The 25,762-nt window shown below is 47.9% G+C and overlaps 1 long non-coding RNA gene and 2 pseudogenes across 1 annotated transcript; all 3 read right to left on the bottom strand.

Annotated features, from left to right (window-relative positions):
- Window positions 1–210: 210 nt before the first annotated feature.
- Window positions 211–1,927, bottom strand: LOC126950306 (putative uncharacterized protein FLJ44672; annotated as a pseudogene).
- A 2,603-nt stretch (window positions 1,928–4,530) lies between these two features.
- LOC126950320 (uncharacterized) lies at window positions 4,531–21,188 on the bottom strand. Its single transcript, XR_007724165.1, has 5 exons — window positions 19,647–21,188; window positions 15,705–15,865; window positions 12,394–12,458; window positions 11,846–11,953; window positions 4,531–4,746 (listed from the first exon to the last, which is right to left on the bottom strand). It is a non-coding gene; the product is annotated as an uncharacterized LOC126950320 (long non-coding RNA).
- Window positions 14,826–14,925, bottom strand: LOC126951771 (uncharacterized; annotated as a pseudogene).
- Window positions 21,189–25,762: the final 4,574 nt, after the last annotated feature.

Raw genomic sequence — 25,762 nt, 5'->3', positions numbered from 1 at the left:
TGGGAAGGCTGCTGTGAGGCAAGATCTGGGCCTGGAGGAGGTTTTGGGCCTACGAAGGCTGCCAGGAGCTGGACAGGAGCCGAGTCAAAAGAGGCTGTTTGGAGACAGGGACTGGGCCTGCGAGGGAGAGCTGGGCCTGGAGAGGAGGCTGAGAGGCAGCCACTGGGCCGCGGGAAGCCGAGTTGGGCCTGCAGAGGCCGCCACAGGGAAAAAGCTAGGCCTAAAGAGACTGTTGCGAGGGACAAGCTGGGCCTTAAGAGGCCATTGGGACACAGGAGCCGAGCCTGCGGAGGCCGCTGAAGGGCAGGAGCCTGGCCTGCAGAAGGCCAGGGTGAGGCACAAGATGAGCCTAAAGAGGCCATCAGGAGGAAGGAGTTGGGTCTGTCAAGGCTGCCGCCAGGCAGGCGGAAACGTGGCCAGGGGAGGCTGACACGAGGCAAGAGCTTGGCCTGGAGAAGCCATTGTCAGGCAGGAGCTGGGCCTCTCCAGGCCACTGGGGAGCTGAAGATGGGGCCTGGAAGGCCTGACTTAGAGGAGCCTGGGGCCTACAAAGGTTGCCAGGAGCTGGGCAGGAGCTGGGCAGGAGCTGGGCCAAATGTGGTTGTTGTGAGGCAGGAGCTGGGCCGGCAGACGCAGCTGGGAGGGAGAGCTGGGCCCGTAAAGGCTGGCTGAAAACAGTTCTGGGCCTGGACGGGATGCCGAGAGGCAAGAGCTGGGCCCATGGAGGCTGCCAAGAGGCAGGAGCTTGGCCTGAGGTGGCCACGCTGAGGCAAGAGCTGAGCCTGGGGGGCGTCCACTGGGAGAAGGCAGAGGCCATGCCTCCAGGAGCCAACAACAGGCAGGAGCTGGGCCTGGCGAGACCGACTTCAGGACACTTTGGGCCTGCACAGGCCATCAGTGGAAGGCAGGAGCTGGGCCTGCAGGTGCTGACTTGAGAAAGTCTTGGGCCAGGAGACGCCATCGGGGTGGGCCCGAGCTGGGCCTGGAGAAGTCACTGTGAGGCATGAGCTGGGCCTAGAGAGGCCAGTGTGAGGCAGGAGCCGGGCTTGTTGAGGTTGCTGGGAGGCCGGCAGGAACATGGCTGGGGAAGGCCGCTGTGAGGCAAGATCTGGGCCTGGGAAGGCCACTGCAAGGCAAGAGCTGGGCCTGGAGATCTGGACCGGAGAAGGTTTCAGGCCTACCAAGGCTGCCAGGAGCTGGGCAGGAGCTGAGTGAAAAGAGGCTGTTTGGAGACAGAGGCTGGGCCTGTAGGCGCAGCCGCGAGAGAAAGCTGGGCCTCTAGAGGAGGCTGGGAGGCAGCCACTGGGCCACGGGAGGCCAACTTGGGCCTGGAGAGGCCACCACAGGGGAAAAGTTGGGCCCAAAGAGACTGTTGTGAGGGACAAGCTGGGCCTTAAGAGGCCATCGGGACACAGGAGCCGGGCCTGCAGAGGCCGCCAAAGGGGAGGAGCCTGGCCTGCAGAAGCCCGCGGTGAGGCACGAGATGAACCTAAAGAGGCCATCGGGAGGCAGGAGCTGGGTTTGTCGAGGCTGCCGCCAGGCAGGGGGAAACATGGCCTGGGGAGGCCGATGCAAGGCAAGAGCTGGGCCTGGAGAAGCCATTGTCAGGCAGGAGCTGGGCCTCTCTAGGCCGCCAGGGAGCCAAAGGTGGGGCCTGGAAGGCCTGACTTAGAGGAGCCTGGGGCCTACAAAGACTGCCAGGAGCTGGGCAGGAGCTGGGCTGAGCGTGGTTGTCGTGAGGCAGGAGCTGGGCCAGCAGACGCAGCCGGGAGGGAGAGCTGGGCTGGGAGAGGCTGGCTGGAAGCCATTCTGGGCCTGGAGAGGATGCCGAGAGGCAAGAGCTGGGCCCGTGGAGGCTGCCAAGAGGCAGTTGCTTGGCCTGAGGTGGCCACGCTGAGGCAAGAGCTGGGGCTGGTGGGTCCACTGGGAGGAGTCAAAGGCTGTGCCTCCAGGGGCCAACGACAGGCAAGAGCTGGGCCTTGTGGGGCTGGTTTGAGAAAGCCTTGGGCCGGGAGACGCCATCGGGGTGGGCGGAAGCTGGGCCTGGAGAGGCCAGTGTGAGGCAGGAGCCGGGCTTGTTGAGGCTACCGGGAGGCTGGCAGGAACGTGGCCGGGGAAGGCCACCATGAGGCAAGAGCTGGGCCTGGGGGTGGTCCACTGGGAGGAGGCAGAGGCCGTGGCTCCAGGGGCCTGCTACGACAGGCAGGAGCTGCGCCTGGCAAGGCTGACTTCAGGACACTTTGGGCCTATACAGGCCATTGGCGGGAGGCAGGAGCTGGGCCTGGAGGGTCCAACTCGAGAAAGCATTGGGCTGGGAGATGCCGTCAGGGTGGGCAGGAGCTGGGCCTGAGAGGCCGCCGTGAGGCATGAGCTGGACCTAGAGAGGCCAGTGTGAGGCAGGAGAAGGGCTTGTTGAGGCTGCTGGGAGGCCAGCAGGAACGTGGCCAAAGAAAGCCACCGTGAGGCAAGATCTGGGCCTGGGAAGGCTGCTGCGAGGCAAGCGCTGGGCCTGGAGATCTGCACCAGAGGAGGTTTCGGGCCTACGAAGGCTGCCAGGAGCTGGGCAGGAGCTAAGTCAAAAGAGGCTGGAGACAGAGGCTGGGCCTGTAGGCGCAGCCACAAGAGAGAGCTGGGCCTGGAGAGGAGGCCGGGAGGCAGCCACTGGGCCGTGGGAGGCCGATTTGGGCCTGGAGAGGCTGCCACAGGGGAAAAGCTGGGCCTAAAGAGACCGTTGCGAGGGACAAGCTGGGCCTAAAGAGGCCATCGGGATACAGGACCCAGGCTTGCAGAGGCCGCTGAAGAGCAGGAGCCTGGCCTGCAGGAGGCCACGGTGAGGCATGAGATGAGCCTAAAGAGGCCATCGGGAGGCAGGAGCTGGGTGTGTCGAGGCTGCCACCAGGCAGGCAGAAACACGGCCAGGGGAGGGTGACACAAAGCAAGAGCTTGGCCTGGAGAGGCCGTTGTCAGGCAGGAGCTGGGCCTCTCCAGGCTGCCGGGGAGCCGAAGGTGGGGCCTGGAAGGCCTGACTTAGAGGAGCCTGGGGCCTACAAAGGCTGCCAGAAGCTGGGAAGTAGCTGGGCCGAACGTGGTTGTTGTGAGGCAGGAGCTGGGCCGGCAGAACGCAGCCAGGAGGGAGAGCTGGGCTCGGAGAGGCCGGCTGAAAACAGTTCTGGGCCTAGAGGGGATGCCAAGAGGCAAGAGCTGGGCCCGTGGAGGCTGCCAACAGGCAGGAGCTTGGCCTGAGGTGGCCACGCTGAGGCAAGAACTGGGCCTGGGGGGGGTCCACTGGGAGGAGGCAGAGGCCGTGCCTCCAGGGGCCGACGACAGGCAGGAGCTGGGACTGGCGAGGCCAACTTCAGGATGCTTTGGGCCTGCACAGGCCATCGGCGGGAGGCAGGAGCTGGGCCTGGAGGGGCCGACTTGAGAAAGTCTTGGTCCAGGAGACGCCGTCGGGGTGGGCAGGAGCTGGGTCTGGAGAGGCCACTGTGAGGTAGGAGCCAGGCCTAGAGAGGCCAGTGTGAGGCAGGAGCTGGGCTTGTTGAGGCTGCCGGGAGCCTGGCAAGAACATGGTTGGGGAAGGCGGCCGTGAGGCAAGAGCTGGGCCTGGGAAGGCCGCTGTGAGGCAAGAGCTAGGCCTGGAGATCTAGACAGGAGGAGGTTTCGGGCCTACCAAGGCTGCCAGGAGCTGGGCAGGACCCGAGTCAAAAGAGGCTGTTTGGAGGCAGGAGCTGGGCCTGTAGGCGCAACCACGAGAGAGAGCTGGGCCTGGAGAGGAGGCCGGGAGGCTGTAGCTGGGCCGCGGGAGGCCGACTGGGCCTGAAGAGGCCACCAAAAGGGAAAAGCTGGGCCTAAAGAGGCCATTGTGAGAAATGAGCTGGGCCTAAAGAGGCCATCAGGATGCAGAGCTGGGTCTCTGCTGCAGAGGTTGGCGAAAAGCAGGAGCCTGGCTTGGTGAGGTCGCGGTGAGGCATGAGATGAGCCTAAAGAGGTCACTGAAAGGTCGGACCTGGACCTGTCAGGACATGGCGCTCAGGTGGTTATGTGAGCCATGGGGAGGGGCTGTAAACACAAATGAAGTTTCCCCTCACTTGTCCGCTGCTCCTCTCCAGCTCTGTGGCCCTGTGGTGGAGACCCCTGCTCAGGTGCATTCGAAAGGATCTGTTCCATGCCATTCTTCAGAGTCATCTTACTGCTGCAGTGGTGAAGCATAGCATCCGTTAGCTTGCATGGCACATGCCTCGGCTGGCATTTCATCACAATCAAAAGTAAGTGGTAGCTTGAGTCACTGTGAGGTTACTTCCTGGAAATCACCAGCATCCCATGTCCCATTGGCAAGAAGCTCAGCACTGCTCCTTGGATAACCAAATCTATGCTCAAATCCCATCTCTGTGGGTCTATTTCCTGGTACCCTTCCTAGCATCAATTGTGTATTTCTAGGAGCCCAATCAGAAAATATAAAACCACTCAAAAGTTTAAACTGAATGGGTACGGTGGCTCACACCTGTAATCCCAGCACTTTGGGAGGCCGAGGCGAGTGGATTGCTTTGAGCTCAGGAGTTGAGACCAGCCTGGGAAACATGGCGAAACCCTGTCTCTACAAAAAGCACAAAAATTAGCCAGGCGTGGTGGCACATACCTGTAATCCTAGATACTTGGGAGGCTGAGGACAGAGAATTGCTTGAGCCTTGGAAGTGGAGGTCGCAGTGAGCAGAGATTGTGCCTCTGCACTCCAGCCTCGGTGATAGACTGAGACCCAATACCAAAAAATAAATAAATAAATAAATTTAAAATAAAAAGTATTAATTATAACACAGGATCAGCATAATGAGTGACACACTAGCACAAACTACAGACAACTCTGGAGAACACAAAACTAGCAGAGGCCAGGCATGGTGGCTCATGCCTGTAATCCCAGTAATTTGGGAAGCCTAGGTAGGAGGACTGCTTGAGGCCAGGAGTTGGAGACCAGGCTGGGCAACTTAGTGAGACCCTGTGTCTACCAAAAAAAAAAATTAGCCAGCTGTGGTGGTGCACACCTGTAGTTCCAGCTACCTGGGAGTCTAGGGTGGGAGGATCCCTTGAACCTGGGAAGTCTAGGCTGCAGTGAACCAAAATCATGCCACTACACACTAGTCTGGGTGACAGAGTGAGAACCTGTCTTATGGGAGGGGAGGGGAGGGGAGGGGAGGGGAGGGGAGGGGAGGGGAGGGGAGGGGAGGGGAGAATGCTAATCCCTCTATGAGAATCTCCTTTTCTCCTGCCCTCTCTGGAACCTCACTTGTCAGTTCTTCCTCCCACCTCCCTGTATCTTTAACCTATCCCAAGCTTTTAGCTCCTTCCTACCAGCATTTAAATTACTCAAACTTCTTCTATTTTAAAAAACTCTCCCTAAACTCAGTGTGTCCCCTGCTTTAGGTCTCCAGCACACCCACTGAGCCATCTGCTCCCCCTGGTGCCTTCTCCATACAGCAGCCTGAGCCATGTCTCTAATACATGAATCTCATCACGTTACTCCCCTGTGTACATCACTCTTTGGGATTAAGTCCAAACTCCTTAACAGCCCCTGCTCTAGCCTGCCTTGCAAGGCAGCCTCACTGCTTACCCCTCTCCATTTTACCTGCTATGGAGTCCAGCTGAGCCTCATCTGCCCCCTGAATGCCCACTCTCTCCCGTCTGGGAGCCTCTGAAGTGGGTGATGCCCTCTGCTTAGAATACGCTTCCCCTTAAACCTCTACTCTCTTCCTGGCTAGCTTGGCTCCTCTGTCACTTGTCCGTTTTAGCACCACCTCCTCCTGGAAGCCTTCCTTGACTCCCCTGATTCTCAGGAGCACGGGAAGCGAGGTGCTCCTCCCAAAAATGAATGGAGATTAGGGAGTGTGTGTTATTCATGTTTAATTCACCAGTGCTTAGTTCAGTACCTGGCACAAAATAGTCACTCTGGTGGCCAAAGTAATGACCCACCCCCCCATCAACTGCTCATGTCCTATGTTATACTGCATAATTACATAGGAAGGGGGAATTAAGAGTACAGATGAAATTAATGTTGCTAATCAGCCAACCTTAAAACAAGATTATCCGGCAGTATCTGGGTGAGCCCATGTAATTACGAGGGTTCTTTATTTTTTTTATTTTTATTTTATTTTTTTGAGACGGAGTCTCGCTCTGTTGCCCAGGCTGGAGTGCAGTGGCTGGATCTCAGCTCACTGCAAGCTCTGCCTCCCGGGTTCACGCCGTTCTCCTGCCTCAGCCTCCCCAGTAGCTGGGACTACAGGCGCCCGCCACCTCGCCCGGCTAGTTTTTTTTGTATTTTTTTAGTAGAGACGGGGTTTCATCGTGTTCGCCAGGATGGTCTCGATCTCCTGACCTCGTGATCTCCTGACCTCGTGATCCGCCCGTCTCGGCCTCCCAAAGTGCTGGGATTACAGGCTTGAGCCACCGCGCCCGGCTACAAGGGTTCTTTAAATGTGGAAGAGGGAGGCAGAAGGTTAAGAACCAGAGACGGTGGGCACAATGGCTCATGCCTGTATTACCAATACTTTGGGAGGCCAAGGCAGGAAAATCCCTCGAGTGCAGGAGTTCAAGGCTAGCCTTGGCAACATAGCGAGGCCCCATCTCTACAAAAAAAAAAAAAAAATTAAAATTCACCGAGTGTCATGGTGCTAACCTGTAGTCCCAGCTACTGGGAAGGATGAGGTGGGAGGATGTTCCCACTTAAGCCTGGGAGTTTGAGGCTACAATGGGCCATGACTGGACCACTGAACTCCATCCTGGGTGACAGAGCCAGGTCCTGCTTCTAAAGAAAAAAACAAAAGGACATTGGAATCAGGGTCCCCTCCATCCTAAGATGCCTACAAGACATCTCTCTCTGCAAACAAGTAAACATCATCCTCCAACTCCTCACAGAGTGGAGCAGCAGGGAAACTCCCTCACCTCATTTCTGTGTGGCTTGAGAGGCCTGACAGCTCAATAACCAGCTCCTTGCTGATGAACCAATCGGGAAATGGCTCTAGTTGAGCTAAGGAGAATTAGGTTCCTTCTTTTGGTTCTCAATAGGCAGGGTAGGGGCCAGGCATGGTAACTCATACCTGTAATCCTTGCACTTCAGGAGGCCAAAGTGAGAGGATTGCTTGAGGCCAAGAGCTCAAAACCAGCCTGAGCAACACAGCAGGACCCAGGTGGCACACACCTGTGGTCCCTACTACTTGGTAGGATGAGGTGGGAGGACTGATCACTTGATCCCAGGAGTTTCAGTCTGCAGTGAGCCATGATCATACGAGGCACTCCAGCCTGGCTGACAGAGCCAGACCGTGTCTCAAAACGTAAAAGAGACTATAGGCAGGCAACAACACATCTGGTTAATTTTTAAATATTCTGTAGAGATGAGGTCTTGCTAGGTTGGTCTAAAACTCCTGGCAACAGGCCGGACATAGTGGCTCATGCCTCTAATCCCAGCACTTTGGGCAGCTGAGGCGGTGGGGGGGGATCACCTGAAGTCAGAAGTTTGAGACCAGCCTGACCAACAAGGCAAAACTCTGTCTCTACTAAAAATACAAAAATTAGTTGGGCAGTAGTGGCGTGTACCTGTAATCTCAGCTACTCAAGAGGCTGAGGCAGGAGAATCGCTTGAACCTGGGAGGTGAAGGCTGCAGTCTGCTGAGATTGCACCACTGCACTCCACCCTGGGCAACACAGTGAGATTCTGTTTCAAAAACAAACAAACAAACAAACAAAACCTCCTGGCATCAAGAGATCTTCCTGTCTCAGCATCCAAATGCCCTGGGATTATATTTTTTGTTTACTATAATTGAAAACACTTGCTCTTATACTACTTTAAGGTACAAATAAAAAAAAAAAAACAGATAATAACAAATGTTGGTGAAGACCAGGAACAGTGGCTCAGCCTGTAATTCCAGAAGTTTGGGAGGCTGAGGTGGGCAGATCACTTGAGGCCAGGAGTAAGAGACCAGCCTGGGCAACATGGTAAAACCGAATCACTACAAAAAAATATAAAAATTAGCCAGGCATGATGGCATGTACCTATAATTCCCAGCTACTCAGGAGGCTGAGATGAGAGGATCATTTGTGCCTGGGAGGTCAAGGCTTCAGTGAACTGTGATGGCATCACTGTGCTGCAGCCTGAGAGACAGAGCAAGCCCCTGTCTGGAAAAAAAATAATGTCAGTGAAGATGTGGAGGAATTGGAACCCACATACATTACTGGTGGGAACATAAAATCGTGTAACCACTTTGTTTGGGTATTTCTTTTCTTGTCTATTTTAATTGGTATTTTTTTTTTTTTTAAATCAAGACAGGGTCTCACTGTCTTGCCGAGGCTGGTCTTGAACTTGTGGACTCAAGCCATAGTCTCAACTGAGCCTCCTGAGTAGCAGGGATTATAGGTGTGAGCCATTGCACCCAACTGGTGTAGTCACTTTAGAAAACAGTCTGGCAGTTTCTCAAAAGGCTAAATGTAAAATAAATGCAACAGTTTCACTCCTAGGCATATATCCCAGAGAAATAAAAATACATATCCACACAAAAACTTGTACAGCAATCTCCATAGCAGCATAATAGCCAACACGTGGAAACAACCCAAATGTCCACCAACTGATAAATGGATCATCAAAATGCAGTGTGTCTCTACCATGGAATATTATTCAGCCATAGAAGAAATGAAATACTGATTCACCCTATGACATAAAGGAACTTTGAAAACATTGTGCTAAGAGGGAAAAAAGCCACAAAAGAACACCTATTGTACAATTCTATTTGTCCAGATTAGGTAAACCTATAGTGACAGAAAATGAATCCATGGTTGCCTAAGGCTGGGGGCAAAGGCAGGTTGGGGGAGTAGGAGGTAATGGCTAAGGGGTGCAGATTTCTCTATAGAGTAACGAACGGTTCTAAAAGTGACTGTGGTGATCGATGCACAGCTCTGTGAATATTCTAAAACATTCTGAATTGCAGATTTCGATAAATTGAATGGTATGTGAATCATATTTTAATAAAGTTATTATTTAAAAACATAATAATAAGGGGCTGGGCACAGGTGGTCATGCCTGCCTGTAATCCCAGGACTTTGGAAGGCTGAGGCAGGAGGATCACTCGAGGTCGGGAATTTGAGACCAGCCTGAGCAACCTAGCAAGATCCCATCTCTACGGGAAAAAAAAACAAAAAAACAAAAAATTAGCTGGGCATGGCGGCACATGTCTGTAGTCTCAGCTACTTGGGAGACTGAGGTGGGAGGATTGCTTGAGCCCAGGAATTTGCGGCTGTAGTGAACCATGATCATGTCACTGTACTGCAGCCTGGGACACAGAGCAAGACCTTGTCTCTAAAAAGGAAAGAAAAGAAATGCAAGTTTTTGTCACTTTGTGAGTATAGCCAAGTTTGAGGAGAAATAGACAAGAATAAAAGAGGACTGAATAATGAGAGTTTAAGTGGCTGATTAGGCCCAGTTGCTAGTAAAGTGGCTTCTGAAAAATTCATTAGTAAAGCTATAGCTCTAGGGACAGTCATGCAGTCAAACAATGAATGCTAAATTCATTACAAATGCCCATGGTCTTTCGTTACATGCCTTCTAGTGAAAAATTCCTAAGTGCCTGAATAGCAAATCTGCAATGATAGCAGTTGTTTATTAAAGACTAAAAAAAGAATGACAAAGTTATTCATGATAAAGAAGTTCTAATTTTGCATTTGTTCAAGTATTGATTAGGTTTAACCAATATGAAACCAATCTTGGATAAACTGCAAACAACATAATTTCATTTTCTCATTCACAATTTCATTTTCTCATTATCAAAACAGATTAGGTAGTCTAATGTCAATTCTGATCTTATTAAAAACTGATCAGATAAAAATTATGGAATGATGAAACCAGTAAGATGTTACAACCTGTACCAAGGAGAATTCCAAAACCCACACATATCTGAGACCATCAAGTATGAGGAAATATATTTGATTACTATAATTAAAATAAACTGATTATATAGCCAACAACAATTGGGCAGGGGTCCCCTCATCCACAGCCACACAAACCCAATCACGTGGCTATACGGTTGCAAGGCCTCCACAGCCTAGAAGGGACTGGTCTGACTTGAAATTTCATTTTATTTGTATTTGTATTTTGAGACAGGGTCCCACTCTGTCACCCAGGCTGGAGTGCAGTGGTAAAATCATAGCTCACTGCAGCCTCGTTTAACTGAACTCAAGAGATCATCCTGCCTCAGCCTACCTCTACCTGGGAATAAAAGCAAGTGCCACCATGTTAGGCTATTTTTTAAAAAATTTTTCTAAAGAGAGAAGTCTTGCTATGTTGCCCAAGCTGGCTTCAAACTCCTAGCCTCAAGAGATCTGCCCACCTTGGCCTCCTGAGTAACTGGGGTGATAGGTACACAGCACCATGCTCAGCTGTATTTATTTTACTTTATTAAATTTCTTTATTTTTGTAGAGAGGAGGTCTTGCTATGTTGCTCAGGCTGCTCTCAAACTCCTGGGCCTTAAAACACACACTCCCATCTCTGCCTCTCAAAGTGTTGGAACTATAGGTGTGAGCCACTGCACCTGGTCTGACTTGAGATTTCTTTCATATAGCATCCTTTACTTGGTAGGATTGAGAAAGGAAGCAGTGTTTTTAAAAATTACTTAATAATTCAATTAGAATCAAGCTCAACCTTGACTCCTGCCTTATCTCACAGCCCACATCCAGTCTCTCAGGAAATCCTATTGGCTGACTTCAACATCTATCCAGGTTCTGACCATCTCTCACCACGGCCATGACCCTGGTCAGGACCACTACCATCTCCCACCTGGATGCTGCCACAGTTTGGCCCTCATGCTTCTACCCAAATCTTCCCACAGTCTTTCTCAACTCAGTAGCCAGGGGGTGCTTTTAAATCAGGAGACAGATCAAGTCGCCTCTCTACGCAGAACGCTCCTGCAGTTCCCATTTCAGTCAGAGTAAAAGTCAAAGCCTCAGCAATAGCCTCCCAGGGCTTACACAATCTATACTGATCACCGCCTGGCAACTCTGGCCTCCTCCCTTACTTCTCTCCCTCTCTCTCTCTGCTGCACTGGCCTCCTTCCAGAGCCTCGGACTCACCAGGGAGTTTCCTAATGCCTTTATCCTGTTGATTCAGCCTACAGTGCTCTTCCCTCAGCACCTTGGCCAGCTCCATCACCTGCTTCAAGCTTTTGCTCAATTTTCACTAATGAGGTCAACCCTCACCACTCTTTTTCCTCCCTTCCTCCCTCCCTCCCTCCCTCCCTCCCTCCCTCCTTCCTTCCTTCCTTCCCTCCCTCTTTTTTTTCTTTCTCTCTTTTCTCTTTCTTTCTTTCTTGAAAGAGAGTCTTGCTCTATTGCCCAGGCTGGAGTATAGTGGCTCAATCACAGCTCACAGTAACCTCAACCTCCCAGACTTAAAACAATCCTCCCACCTCAGCCTCCCTAGGAGCTGAGACTACAAGTGCATGCCACAACATCTGGCTACTTTTTTTTTTTTTCCCCAATAAGAAGTCTCACTATGTTGCCCAGGCTTGTCATAAATTCCTGGGCTCAAGCGATGCTCCCATCTCAGCCTCCCAAAGTGCTGAGATTACAGGTGTGAGCAACTGCCCCTGGCTCATGTTCATTTCTTCTTGCTGCTGCAACAAACTACCCTATATTTAGTGCCTTAAAACACCACAAATCTACCCTATTATAGTTCTGGGAACCAGAAGCCCAAACTAGGCCTATTAAGGCTAAAGTCAAGGTGTAAGAGGGGCAGCATTGCTTCTGGAGGCTCTAGAGAGAATGTGCTCCCTTGCCTTTTCCAGTTTCTAGAAGCCACCCCATTCCTTGACTCACCTTGAAGATGGCCCCAACTCCATCTTGAAGGCCAGAACTGCAACATCTTCAAATCTCCCTCTCTGACCTCTTCTTCCATCATCACATCTTCTTCTCTATTTCTGAGAACTAACGAAATATTATGCTTGATGTTACTGTGATCACCATACCTATTCCAAACTATTTGACAAGGACAGTGATGCATGATAACATCAAAAGATTAGAAACTGTAATGAGGTCTCTCGGGCAAAATTCCATACAAGCAAATTACTGTCTCTCCAAAGCATTCCCCCCACACTTAATTCACCACTCCCTGAACAAAATGTGCCATCTTCATTGTCCAGGTCTTTACAGTGCTGGTTTCTCTGCCTGAGCAGCTCACTCCATCCCATCCCTCCGCCTCCCCCTTCCTTCTCCACTCTCATACAAATCTTCCTCATCTTTCAGGACCTGGCTTCAATGTCACCTTAACTGGAAGCTTCTCTCACCCTCCAGAAGTGCTTTCCATGCACTTGATGCATGCACTCTTATTTGATCATTTTTTAGTTATAGTCCAAGTCTTTTTGTACCTGAATAAGATGTTGCTCAGTCAGTCTCTCTTACTGGACTCTGAAGTCTTTCATGGTAGATTCAGCTGGAAGTGACAAAAAGGCATTCTTTAAAAAAAAAAAAAAAAAAAAGGAGGAATGAAACAGAAAGACATCAGTACTTAAAAGTTTTAAATGTTATGTGAAAAGAAAACAAAATTCAAGGGCTTCTAGGAAAAACGTAGGCAGGACGGTGTTAGTGGGAAATATGATAAAGGGTTAATTTTTTTTTTTTTTTTTTGAGACGGAGTCTCGCTCTGTCGCCCAGGCTGGAGTGCAGTGGCCAGATCCCAGCTCACTGCAAGCTCTGCCTCCCAGGTTTACGCCATTCTCCTGCCTCAGCCTCCCGAGTAGCTGGGACGACAGGGCCCGCCACCTCGCCTAGCTAGTTTTTCGTATTTTTTTTAGTAGAGACGGGGTTTCACCGTGTTAGCCAGGATGGTCTCGATCTCCTGACCTCGTGATCCGCCCGTCTTGGCCTCCCAAAGTGCTGGGATTACAGGCTTGAGCCACCGCGCCCGGCCAAGGGTTAATTTTTATCTTATTTTATTTTATTCTTTGAAAAAGGGTTTTGCTGTATTGCGTGGGCTGGACTGCAGTGGTATAATGACAGCTCACTGCAGCCTCTACCTCCAGGACTACAGCAATCTTCCCACCTAATTTTTGTTTTATTTAAGAAACACAGTCTTACTCTGTTACCAAAGCTGGAGTGAAGTGGTATGATCATAGCTGACTGCAGCCTCAACCTCCTAGGCTCGAGTGATCCTCCAGTCTCAGCCTCCCTCATGTAGCTGGGACTACAGGGGTGCACTGCAATGTCCAGCTCATTTTAAAAAAATTTTTAATAGAAACAAAGTGTCACTATGTTGGCCAGGCTGGTGATGATCTCCTAACCTCAAGCTGTTCTTCCACCTCAGCTGTCCAAAGTGTTGGGGTTACAGGTGTGAGCTGCTACACCTGGCTGAGGGGGTTAATTTTTAATTATCTAAAGAGCTCAAAGCAAATATTAGAAGGAGCCTCAATGCCTACAGTGGCTGACTGGTAAATTGTGATACATCTATATAATAAAATATTATGCAACCATGAAAGGACTAAGATAGATCAACAGGTATTGGCATAGATGTCCACAAAGAAAACGTGAAGTGATGTCCAATTTGGCCCATTTTTGCAACAGCAATTATTTCCTCAGATAAAATTGTGGGTCTAAAGAGTGAAGGAAATTTTTCACTTCTTTATTTAAAGGTATTTACTATTTTAAAAAATAATCAAATTAGTAAAAGACACATTAAGCCTATAAATAAAGGGAAAAGACACAGCCCAAGCATGGTGGCTCACACTTATAATACCAGCACTTTGGGAGGGGGCGGTGGGAGGATCGCTCAAAGCCAGGAATTCCAGAACAGCCTGGGAAACATAGCAAGAACTCGTCTCTACTAAAAATCAAAAAAATTAGCCAGGTATGGGTGCATGTGCCTATAGTCTCAGCAACTGAGGTGGAAGGATCACCTGAGCCCAGGAGGTCAAGGCTGCAGTGAGTCAAGACTGGGCCACTACACTCAAGTCTTGGCGATAGGTTGAGACTTGGTCTCAAAAATAAAAAAAGGACAATGAAGAAATAAAGCCGATAAGCTAACATAAGGAAAGATATTAAAATATGACAAATAAAAATAAATATTAGGTCTTTTATTTACTAAAAATAGTCAAACAAAAAAATAACTTGTTAAATTATAATACCCTGTGCTGGCAAAGGTGCAATGAAATGTGCATTTTCTTTTTTTTTTTGAGACGGAATCTCACTCTATTGCCAGGCTGGAGTGCAGTGGCGCGATCTCAGCTCACTGCAACTTCCACCTCCTGGGTTCAAGCGATGCTCCTGCCTCAGCCTCTCAAGTACCTGGGACTACAGGCGCAGGCCACCACACTCAGCCAATTTTTGTATTTTTAGTAGAGAGGAGGTTTCACCATGTTGGCCAGGATGGTCTTGATCTCTTGACCTCGTGATCCACCCACCTCAGCCTACCAAAGTGCTGGGATTACAGGCATGAGCCACTGCGCCTGGCCTGAAATGGACAATTTTTTTAATACTATTAGTGGTGTTTAAACTGTATATAAAGCCTTCCAGAGTAAAGCTTGGCAGACAATGATAATATAGACAATGACTCCCTATACTGCCTCCTCCAACTCCTAGCCTCAAGCAATCCTCCCCCGACCTCAGCCTCCCAAAGTGTTGAAATTATAGGCAGACAGCCGCCATGCCTGAAAGCTCGACAATTTACATTAAGTGTAATAAGAATGCTCATGCCCTTCACAGTAATTTCACTTCTGGAAATACCATCTTTGGATATAATTCAACATAAACAAAAGTTCATATGTACCCAGTGAAAATCTGGGAGTAATTTTTTTCTCTTTTTAAAAAAAATATGGAATGCTTCACAAATTTGCATGTCTTTCTTGCACAGAGGCCATGCCAATCTCTCCATTGTTCCAACTTTAGTATATGTGCTACCAAAGCAAGCATGAGTAATTTAAGATAGAGTGGTTACATGGAATAAGGCAGACTTACGGGAAATTAAAAAATCTGTTGTATTTATAGGCACCTAGTAACAGCTCGTAAATATTAGCTGCTACTTTTATTATTTTTATGGTAATTCCACTCAGTTAAAAACTATCATTAAAAATTACCATTGTCATAGAACATAATGCATCCTACAGTATAATTGTAAAAACAGATATAATTTGTCCCTTGGTATATGGGGGGGATTAGTTCCAGCTCCCCCATTTCTGTGTACACCATAATCCACCCATACTCAAGTTTTCGAAGTCAGTCCTGTGGAATCCACATACAGGAAAAATGAGAAATTAGTGCGGTGTGGTGACAAGCACCTGTAGTGCCAGCTACTCGTGAAGCTGAGACAGGAGGATTGCTTGAGCCCAGGAAGGTGTGGTTGCAGAGAGCCTTAACTACACCACTGCACTCCAGTCTGGGCAACAGAGTGAGATAGAAGGTTGATTTTTTAATAGAATTTTTCTGTTCACTTGAAGATACGGCCAGGACTGTGCCACATGAAAATTCTTCATAAAATAATTATCTCATCCAATTAATGTTGGAATTGGGAACAGAAAATGTTTTGGTGACTATTTATTCCTTCACTTGCTGTTATATAAAATATTGCCAGTGGGCATTTAACAACCAAAAGTGTCATCTCTGAGCTACTCACAGTGAAAGGTGATGTCTGGGGCCCAGGTGTGTTGAGGTCCCCATGTCTGGGCTATGGGTGCTGAGTGGGACTTACTTGTCCATCCGTTTTCTATATTCCAGCACTGGGAAACTTGGGTTTATCCATCTTGATAAGAGGTCACTTAAATTCCACTTGGCAAGAACCACAAATGGAAGAAAGGCCATGAAACCACAGGCTAGCCCTTGTTCTCAAGGGAATCTTCAGCTTAGGTGGTTCTATAAAAGAGGAATCACATTGTTGAAAACTCACCGCAGGTCAGGTAAGGTGGTCCATACCTATAATCCCAGCCCATTGGGAGACTAAGGCAGGAGGATCCCGTGAGGCCAGAAGTTCAAGAGCAGCCTGGGCAACACAGTGAACCCTCATTTCTATGAAAAATTAGAAAATGAGCTGGTGCGGTGGCACATTCCTATAGTCCCAGCTACTTTGGAGGTTGAAGTGGGAGGATGGAAGTAGAAGCTGCAGAAGTGGAAGCTGCAGTCAGCTCTCTCTCTCTCTCTCTCTCTCGTCCCAGTCTGCCCAGCCTGGACTAGTGAAAAGTCTTCTGGTTACAGAAGAGGTATGCTCTTTTTTAGGACAGGGAGGGACCAGCAAGCTTGTTCACAGCCTTTCCCTCATCCTCTGCTTAGTTTTCCAAGAACATTTATGTGGAAAGGCAGTCTCTAGGGAAAAGACCTAAATCATCAGGTTACCAAAGGAGAAATATGCCTCCTTTGTCAATTAATAAATGGAATGCCTGCCTTAAAAATCAGGGAGTTCTGCTAGGATGATTGATTCACTCCCTACGACCCTGACCTATGCAGGGAAATGTAAAAACCTGGAGTTTGGGGACCTATAATATTGAAGGCCACATTGCAGATGTGGAGACCTTGCCAAAGTACAGCCTTTCCACAAGGCACTACCAAACACCAGCTGGATGTCTCCATGGGGCACCACCGTATCTCTGGCTCTCGTTTCCCCCGGAGATGCTCTATTCCAGCCTTCTCTTACATTTTGTATCCCGCACAGTTCCTGGCATGAGGACTCACAACATAGCAGGCTGCTGAGTTAATGGTGACCTACTGCAGATCCAATTTGAGATTCCAGCAGGGTGCTTTGTGTTTGAGAAATCAAAGGGGGAGAGAATAGACCCAGCCTGGCACTGGCCAGCTTAGCAGTCTGAAGATATAAGCTGCTCAAACTGACTATAGTGCCTCTGATTTTCTGAGTCTGCCCTTGCTCCTAGGGCTCTTTGGATGAAATTAATTTCTCCTCGTTGAAGAAATGGCTTGCTAGAATATAAAAAATTTAAAGAAGAAAAACTATTAAAATAAAATTTTATCCTAAAGAGCACTCAAAAGCACACTCCTACTAATGCTGGATCTATTTCTCTCTCTCTTGCTTTTTTTTTTGTTTTTTCCTAAGATACGGTCTCACTCTGTCACTCAGACTGGAGTGCAGTGGCAAGATCACCGCTTACTGCAGTTTTGAACTCCTGGGCTCGAGCTATCCTCCCACTTCACTCTCCCGAGTAGCTGGGATTACAGGTGCATGCCACCATGCCTGGCTAATTTTTTAATTTTTTTAGAGAGGGGGTCTCACTATGTGGCCCAGACTGGTCTTGAACTCCTGGGTCAAACTAATCCTTCCGCCTTGGCCTTCCAAAGTGCTGGGATTATAGGTTTTAGCCACTGCGCCCAGTCTATTTATCTTTCTATAACTCATATATTAAATCTTCCTCCTTAAATCACCTCATACCCACCCATCTACAGGAACAGCAAACACAGATCTCAGCGGGTCAGGCAACCTACACGAGGGAAGGAGGCCGGAGTTAACGTGGGAGACCGGGGGAAACTGTAGCAAACTATAAAGTACTCACTTCAACAGTTCTTCAACACTGTGATGGTCAAACCAAACACAGAAACAGGAAGCCCAGTTCAGTCACCAGCAGGCAACGTGGGATATTTCATCTACATGCTACAGGGCAAACTGCTTAGGATGAATGACCTGGTCTCCACCAACCTGCTCTTCAAGTCCAGCCGCTCCTGCCCAAGTCCCTATACTCTACTGACAGGACACACATTCACAGTACTCTCCTGACACTCTGCTTGTTCATTCATTCTTTTTTTTTTCCCCCAACAAATATTTCTTTTTTCTTTTTCTCTTTTCTTTTTTTTTTTTTACTTTTTTTGAGACAGAGTCACACAGGCTGAGGTACAGTGAGGTGATTATGGCTCACCACAGCTTCCATCACCTGGGCTGGCTCACCGCAGCTTCCATCTTCTGGGCTCAAGTGATCCTCCCACCTCAGCCTCCCAAGTAGTTGAGATTACAGCCATGTAACACCACACCTAGCTAAGTTTATTAATTTTTCTTTTTTTTTTTCCCAGACAGAGTCTTGCTCTGTCGCCCAGGCTAGATGGAGTGCAGCAGCATGATCTCGGCTCACTGCAACCTCTGCCTCCTGGGTTTAAGTGATTCCCTTTCTTCAACCTCCCGAGTAGCTGGGATTACAGGTGTGTGTCACCATGCCCGACTAATTCTTATATTTTCAGTAGAGATGGGGTCTCACCATGTTCGCCAGGCTGGTCTTGAACTCCTGACCTCAGGTGATCTGCATACCTTAGCCTACCAAAGTGCTGGGATTACACACGTGAGCCACCATGCCCGGCCAGTTTATTATTTTTTGTAGAGACAGGGTCTCACTATGTTTCCCAGGCTGGCCTTGAATTCCTAGGCATAAGCAATCCTCTGGCCCCCACCTCCCAAAGTGCTGGGATTACAGGCTTAAGCCAACACATCAGGCCCTAACAAACACTTCTTGAGCTCCTACTACATACCAGGCACTATAATAGGTGCCCAAGGAAGCGCAGTGAACAAGGTATAAGAGTTTCTGCCCTTGGCCGGGAGCGGTGGCTCATGCCTGTAATCCCAGCACTTTGGGAGGCCGAAGCAGGTGAATCACTTGAGGTCAGGAGTTCGTGACCAGCCTTACTAACATGGTGAAACCCCGTCTCTGTACTAAAAGTACAGAAATTAGCGGGCCATGATTGTGCATGCCTGCAATCCCAGTAACTCAGGAGGCTCAGGCAGGAGAATCGCTTGAACCTGGGAGGTGGAGGTTGCAGTGAGCTGAGGTCGCGGCACTGCACTCCAGCCTGGGCAACAAGAGTGAAACTCTGTCTCAGAAAAAAAAAAAAAAAAGAAAAGAAAAGAAAAAGAGTTTCTGCCCTCACAGAGCTTATAGGGTAGCAGGAAATTGATAGAGTTTGAATGTTTGTCTCCTTCAAATCTCATATTGAAATTAAATCCCTAATGTTGGAGGTGGTGCCTTGTGGGAGGTGTGTGGGTCATGGGGGCAGATCCCTCATGAATGGCTTGGTGCCCTCCCCATGGTAATGAGTGAGTTCTCTCTCTACTAGTTCATGTGAGAGCTGATTGTTTAAAGAGCCTGGCACCTCCTCCCCTCTCCCTTGCTCTTTCTTCTCAACAAGTGACATGCCGGCTCCTCCTTCACCTTCCGCCAGGAGAGGAAGCCTCCTGAGGTCCTCACCAGTGGATGCTGGTACTATGCTTTTTTTTTTTCTGAGACAGGGTCTCACTCTGAGACTCAGGCTAGAGAGCAGTGGTGTAATTATGGCTCACTGCAACACTGACATCCTGGGCTAAAGAGATCTTTTTACCTTAGACTCCCAAGTAGCTGAAACCACAGGCATGCATCAGTACACTATCATGCCTGGCTATTTTTTTTTTTCATTTTTACTACAGGTAAGATCTCACCATGTTTCCCAGGCTGGTTTCAAACTTCTGGGCTCAAGCAATCCTCCTGCCTCAGTATCCCAAAGTGCCGGGATTACAGGTGTGGGCCACTGTGCCCGGCCTGGCACCATGCTACTTGTATAGTCTGCAGGACTGTGAGCCAAATAAACCTTTTTTCTTTATAAACTACCCAGCCTGAGGTATTTCCTTATAGCAATGAAAAATGGACTAATCTAGGAATCATAGGCCAACACTTACCAGACTGTGATGAGCACATGACAGAAGTTCAGAGTGGGACTGAAACGCTCCCAAGGGGCTTCTTGTTGCATCACAGAGAGTGGGGTGAGACATCTCGGCTGAGGCTAAAGATGAGCAACGATGAGAGTGAAAGAGTGATGATGGGGGTAGGGAGAGGGTTTCCTGCAGGACCAGTAAAGTCCCCCAAGGAAACTGACATTCCGTGTGGCTGGAGGGTAGGGATATGGGGAGGGTGGTGCGGGATAAAACTGGGAAGGTGAGCGGAAACCAGCTCTTACCAGGTCCTGTTGCCAAATTAGTTTGACTCTGTCTTAAAGGCAATGGGCAGTCACCAGCAGGTTTTAATCAAGGACTATTTTTTTTTTTTTTTTTGAGACGGAGTCTGGCTCTGTTGCCCAGGCTGGAGTGCAGTGGCCGGATCTCAGCTCACTGCAAGCCCCGCCTCCCGGGTTCACGCCATTCTCCTGCCTCAGCCTTCCGAGTAGCTGGGAGTACAGGCGCCCGCCACCTCGCCCGGCTAATTTTTTTTTTTTTTTTTTTGTATTTTAGTAGAGACGGGGTTTCACCGTGTTAGCCAGGATGGTCTCGATCTCCTGAACTCGTGATCCGCCCGTCTCGGCCTCCCAAAGTGCTGGGATTACAGGCTTGAGCCACCGCGCCCGGCCTCAAGGACTATTTTGACCCAAATTTGCCTTTTAGGAGAATTCTTCTGGCTTCTGTGAACAGGATGAAGTGAGCAAGCCTAGAAGTCAGGAAGACAACTGGAGGCCTTCACAATAAACTAGTGTAAAAGAGAACAGGGCCAGGCACAGTGGCTCCTGCCTGTAATCTCAAAACTTGGGAAGTCCAAGGTGGGCAGATGGCTTGAGCCCAGGAGTTTGAGACCAGCCTGAGCAATGTGGTGAAACCACATTTCTACAAAAAACACAAAAATTAGCTAGGCATGGTGGCTTATACCTGTGGTCCCAGCTACCCCGGAGGCTGAGGCAGGAGGATAGCTCGAGCCCGGGAGGTTGAGACTGCAGTGAGCCGAGATCACCCCACTGTGCTCCAGCCTGGGCAACACAGGGAGACTGTCTCAAAAAAAAAAAAAAAAAAAAAAAAAAAAATTCCATTCTTCACTTATTAGTGCCCTAACATTCTCTTGAGAACCTTGGTGACACAGTGAATTCAACTGATTCAACTGTCATTGTAATTCAGCAACCCACACATTTAAGTTTGTGTTTGATTTCCAATAATATCAGCCCTATGGATACAAGAAATAAGGAATTGTGTTTGGGCTATCATGGAAGCTCTCTGGATCTTAGACCATGACTTATGCTGAAAGGTAAAGACTTGAGCTTTTTGTTTTTCTCTCTGTAAGTGCTCAAGTGCAGCGGTCCCCAATTTTGGGGGAACCAGGGACCAGTTTTGTGGAAGACAGTTTTTCCACAGACTGGGGGCAGCAAAGGTCAGTTTTGGGATATATCAAGCACATTACATTTATTGTGCACTTTATTTCTATTATTATTACATTGTAGCATATAATGAAATAATTATATAACTCACCATAATGTAGAATCAGTGGGAGTCCTGAGCTTGTTTTCCTGCAACTAGATGGGCCCATATGAGGGTGATGGGAGACAGTGACAGATCATCAGGCATTAGATTCTCATAAGGACAGAGCAAGGTAGATCCCTCGCATGCACAGTTCACAATAGGGTTTGTGCTCCTATGAGAATCAAAAGCTGCCGCTGATCTGACAGGAGACAGAGATCAGGCGGTAATGTGGGGAGCGGCTGTAAATACAGATGAAGCTTCACTCACCCACCCACTGCTCACCTCCTGCTGTGTGGCCCAATACAGGCCTGTGACCCAGGGATTCGGGGCCCCCGGTCAAGTGCATCCAAAAGGACCCTTCCCACACCAGTCTTCACAGCGGTCACGTGCAGCAGCCACTTAGCTCCCAAGGCATGTGCCTCAGCTGGCATTTCATCACAATCAACAGTAAGTGGTAGCTTGAATCATTGTGAGGTCACTTCCTGGAACTCACCAGCATCCCATTTCCCATTGGCAAGGAGCTCAGCACTGCCCCTTGGATAACCAAACCTATGCCCAAATCCCAGTTGTGTGGGTCTATCTCCTGGGACCCTTCCTAGCATCAATTCTATATTTGTCAGAGTCCAAACAGGAGACATAAACCACTCAAAAGTATAAAGTGTTAAATTTAAAATAAAAAAATATTAATTATAACAGGGCAACAGCATAGAGATTGGCTACCAAAAAAAGAACTCTAAGAATATAGGACTAGCAGAGGCCAGGCATGGTGACACATGTTTTACATAGTGTCATTGTTCACCTTGTTCAAATCTTTATAGGTTCAGGCTCAGGTCTCTGTGGTCATGCAGTGTGTCTTTTTACCAAAAGGAACACCTCATACACTCTACAAGGAGCTCCCTCAGGAAAGGATGGCACCTCGTGTAGAGGAGAGATCTCTGATCCTCTGATCTTTTCCAAAAGGAGAAAAGTAAAGGTTTGAATGTATTTTTAACTCTTGGTACTTCTGAACAGAAATAATCTGGTATGAAGTTGCTAAAAGATGCCTACAAGTTTTCATAGGAGAAACATCTAATTCATAACCAAGAGTTTATGTTATAAAATAATCTTTCCTTTAACAGGATCAATGAATGAAGAGTTTAAATACTTGTTGTAGTCCCCATTTAGTCATCTGGTATACTCTCTGTGAGGTATACTCTCAGTCATTTGGTATCCTCTCTCTGAGTATGCCAGATGATTAAATGGAAATTACTGCACCACTAAACACCAGTACTGCAAACTCTTATTTAAAAAATTGACACCTAGGACATAAAGAATGATCCTAGGCTACGCGTCATGGCTCATGCCTGTAATCCTAGCACTTTGGGAGGCCGAGGCAGGCAGACTGCCTGAGCTCAGGAGCTCAAGACTGGACTGGGCAACATGCTGAAATCCCGTCTCTACTAAAATACAAAAAATTAGCTGGACGTCACAGCATGCACTTGTAGTCCCAGCTACTCAGGAGGCTGAGGCAGGAGAATTGCTTGAACCCGGGAGGCAGAGGCTGCAGTGAGTTGAGATCATGCCACTGCATTCCAGCCTGGGTGACAGAGCGAGACTTCCATCTCCAAAAAAAAAAAAAAAAAAGAATGACCCTAACACAGCTATTTCCTTTGGCATTTATGAGATGGAAGAAATACCCATATTTGAGGGTTGGTTGGAAACTGTTTTGATATTGTATGAGGTATTTTAATACTGTGAACATGAAAAGATGAGAACCCTGCAGGCCCCGTGGGAATGGAGAGAAGGAAGTACATTAGAGGGTGCTGTAGGAAATACTTTCATTCTAGGCACTGCTTTTTAAACCACCCCTCAACTTTCTTTCCTCAAAAGAATAGAAAAAACAAAGAGGACAAAAGACAAAGAAACATTCCACATGACCCTCTGTACCCTTATTTGTTATAATAGAGGAAAAGCATTTTAGGGATTTTCTTGAGTGCAGTTTGTGATGTGATCCATGTTATTTATTATCTGTTAATGATTTTCAAAATTTCAATTTAAAACATTCAGAAGTTTAGCTTTATCAAAGTTAGTTGTTCACATGTACAACGAGTTTGGTTACCTTAATGTGTATGAACACATAGCTAGTGAATTGACATAACTATTAAACTGGAGAATCAACAGAAACATGCCAAGAACTGGCCCTTACCTTCCACAGTGACCTCAATGTCAGGAAGCCTTTCATTACTCTCAGGACTTCATGGTCTTTTTGGGGACTGCGAAGCTGTAAAATAAGCACAGAATTACTTTAGTCTGTAAAATAAGCACAGAATTACTTTAGTCTATTGGAGGAAAAAAATACAGAAGGAGACGCTTTATAAGAGCAGAGTATTAAAATTCATTCAGTTTGGCTCTTTTCCAAGAAACCTGTGGCTGGGCGTGGTGGCTCATGCCTGTAATCCCAGCACTTTGGGAGGCCGAGGCGGGTGGATCATAAGGTCAGGAGTTTTGATTTGAGACCAGCCTGGCCAACATGGTGAAACCTCGTCTCTACTAAAAAAAAAAAAGAAAAAAAGAAAAAAAAGATTTACTGGGCATGGTGGCACACACCTGTAGTCCCAGCTACTCAGGAGACTGATGCCGCAGAATTGCTTGAACCCGGGAGGCGGAGGTTGCAGTGAGCCGAGATTGCGATTGCGCCACTGCACTCCAGCCTGGTCGACAGAGCGAGACTCTGTCTCAAGAAAAAAAAAAAAAGAAGGAAACCTGCAGAATTAAACTTATAGTGTTATCCTCCACAAGGGGCTCAACAAAGCCATGGAAACATGAAGTGATATTGCAAATGTGACACTTCCAATAAAATGTTTTTTTTAAAGAAAAAGAGGTCCATTAAATAATATACCTTAAAAAGCCAGGAAACTAACTGCAAGTCCTACAAAGATAGTGGCCAATGATTCTGTGATTTAAGGAATGCTGATAAAGAATGTCTTAATGCAGCGAAATATAATATGAAGTACAGGTAATCTTCTACTTTTAGTGTTTATTTTATTAGCCATTACAGGAGGCAAGTAGAAAATAACTATTTCTGGTCTAGAAAACCAAGAAATGGTACAGTAGCCAGTACAATGGTAGCCTCACAGCTAGTAAAACGGTTGTGATATGACCAGGGTTTTTTCCTAAAGGTGTTCACAGAGTCATCCTGTAATGTCACAATAATTCCTATCACTGTGGATGAAAATCCTGACTTTTCCTTCCCATGACTGGCAAGTAAGTGTATGAAGAGTAAATTACTTCTATCATGAAAAAGAAAGTTAACACTAGTGTACTTTCTTCAGCCACTAAAATTCTGCAGAAACACAGATATAATAAAAAAATCATCAGGCCGGGCACAGTGACTCACACCTGTAGTCCCAACAGTTTGGGAGGCTAAGGCGGGTGGGTCGTCTGAGATCAGAAGTTTGAGACCAGCCTGACCAACTTGGTGAAACCCCATCTCTACGAAAAATACAAAAATTAGCCAGGCATGGTGGCACATGCCTGTAATCCCAGCTACTCGGGAGGCTGAGGCAGGAGAATCACTTGAACCTGGGAGGCGGAGGTTGCAGTGAGTCAAGATCGCGCCATTGCACTCCAGCCTGGGCAACAAGAGTGAAACTTTGTCTCAAAAAGAAAAAAAAGGAAAGAAACTCAGTTGTCAATATTTAGTCCCTAACAAGACTGACCCAGGAATAACAGAGCAGATAAAACCCAGCAGATTAAACTTCATTCAAGTACTAAGGCATACTGCGAGCCACCACAATGCCTCTGAACACCGTGGAGGCAGTGGTCACTATTCTTGTACTGATGAAGACGACTGGGTATGGGATGCAGGGTCCACGGAGAGTGCCAGGACCGTAGCTCAGAGCCAGGCTTTCCATCAAGGACTTACAGCCACACTTGTCACCTCTAGCTGGAAAAACATTTTAGTAGAAATGTCATTTTATTGTTTTAATCCCAGAAATGACCACAGTGGCAAATAGAACTTACTTTTTTATTGTTGTTGTTGTTGAGGCAGAGTCTCACTCTGTCACCCAGGCTGGAGTGCAGTGGTGTGATCTTGGCTCACTGCATCCTCTGCCTCCCAGGTTCAAGTGATTCACCTGCTTCAGCCTCCCAAGTAGCCAGGTTTACAAGCACCCGCCACCACGCCTGGCTAATTCTTTGTATTTTTAGCAGATACGGGATTTCGCCATGTTTGCCAGGCTGGTGTCAAACTTCTGACCTCAGGTGATCTGCCCGCCTCGGCCTCCCAAAGTGCTGGGATTACAGATGTGAGCCACCATGTCCCGCCTAGAACTTACTTTTTAACAACAAACTTGATTTTATTACTCTCACGAAGGATCCTTTCCAGTCATGGAATTCCAAACGAGAAGGGGTTCGAAAGGGGATCCCCTCTGGCAAGGCTTCTACATACAGGAACTCGGGATTTGATTCAAACAGGATATGGTACTTTTACTGCCTCAGTGAGTCCAAGAGCTTGAGCTGAAAGTTCAAGAGAACATAATTTGTGGAAAATAAAATTTGATATAGACCTTCTTTTATTTGTATCTGCATTCTCAGTA

The sequence above is a fragment of the Macaca thibetana genome, chromosome 3 (assembly GCF_024542745.1).
Source record: "Macaca thibetana thibetana isolate TM-01 chromosome 3, ASM2454274v1, whole genome shotgun sequence".
In the NCBI taxonomy this organism is placed as follows: domain Eukaryota; kingdom Metazoa; phylum Chordata; class Mammalia; order Primates; family Cercopithecidae; genus Macaca; species Macaca thibetana.
Note: the sequence above shows the minus strand (reverse complement) of the source record. Positions and strands in the feature narration are given on the sequence as shown.